Genomic DNA, 249 nt, shown 5'->3' with positions numbered 1-249 from the left:
CCCTGAGCTCTTCCTGACGGCGCCATATGCCCCAGTGTCAAAACGATGGCGCTTGAACACTGACTGGGAGCTCCCGCTCCCCACGGGGCTGGCCCCGAGCACCGCAGGCACAGCACCACGGCGAGCACAGCGCCAGGGACACGGCACCGTGGGCAGGGCAAGGGCAGGCAGCAAAGGGCTCCACTGCCACGCACCAGACCTCGTCGGGGGGGAAGCTGCAGCCGCAGCAGGCACAGCTACTCACGGCCA

Source organism: Nestor notabilis, unplaced genomic scaffold, assembly GCF_000696875.1.
Source record: "Nestor notabilis isolate BGI_N333 unplaced genomic scaffold, ASM69687v1 scaffold12740, whole genome shotgun sequence".
NCBI lineage: Eukaryota > Metazoa > Chordata > Aves > Psittaciformes > Psittacidae > Nestor > Nestor notabilis.
Note: the sequence above shows the minus strand (reverse complement) of the source record.